The following is a 525-nucleotide window of genomic DNA, read 5'->3' on the forward strand; positions in this document are numbered from 1 at the left end:
CTTAGATCGTGAAAACAGTGTTAAATAGCGTTTTTACAGCGACTGGCGACGTGGAGAATTCAATTATTCAAACATGGGCTGGAAATGGAAAAATCAGTTGAAAACGTCTTGGATCGTGAAAACAGTGCTAAAGAGCGTTTATAGAGCGATTGGCAACGTGGAGAATTCGAATATTGAAACATGGGCTGGAAATGGAAAAAAGTAGTTGAAAACGTCTTAGGTCGTGAAAACAGTGCTACATAGCGTTTTTAGAGCGATTGGTGACGTCGAAAATACATATATTCAAACAAGCGCCGGAAATGGAAATATCAGGCTGAAAACGTCTTGGATCGTGAAAACAGTGCTAAATAGCATTTTTTGAGTGATGGCGACGTGAGGAATTCGAATATCCAAACATATGCTGGAAATGGAAAAATCAGTTGAAAACGTCTTAGATCGTGAAAACAGAGCTAAATATTCAAAATGTGCCGGAAACGGAACAATCAAGCTGAAAACGTCCTAGATCGTGAAAACAGTGCTAAATAG

The sequence above is a fragment of the Ornithodoros turicata genome, chromosome 6 (genome assembly GCF_037126465.1).
Source record: "Ornithodoros turicata isolate Travis chromosome 6, ASM3712646v1, whole genome shotgun sequence".
Classification (NCBI taxonomy): domain Eukaryota; kingdom Metazoa; phylum Arthropoda; class Arachnida; order Ixodida; family Argasidae; genus Ornithodoros; species Ornithodoros turicata.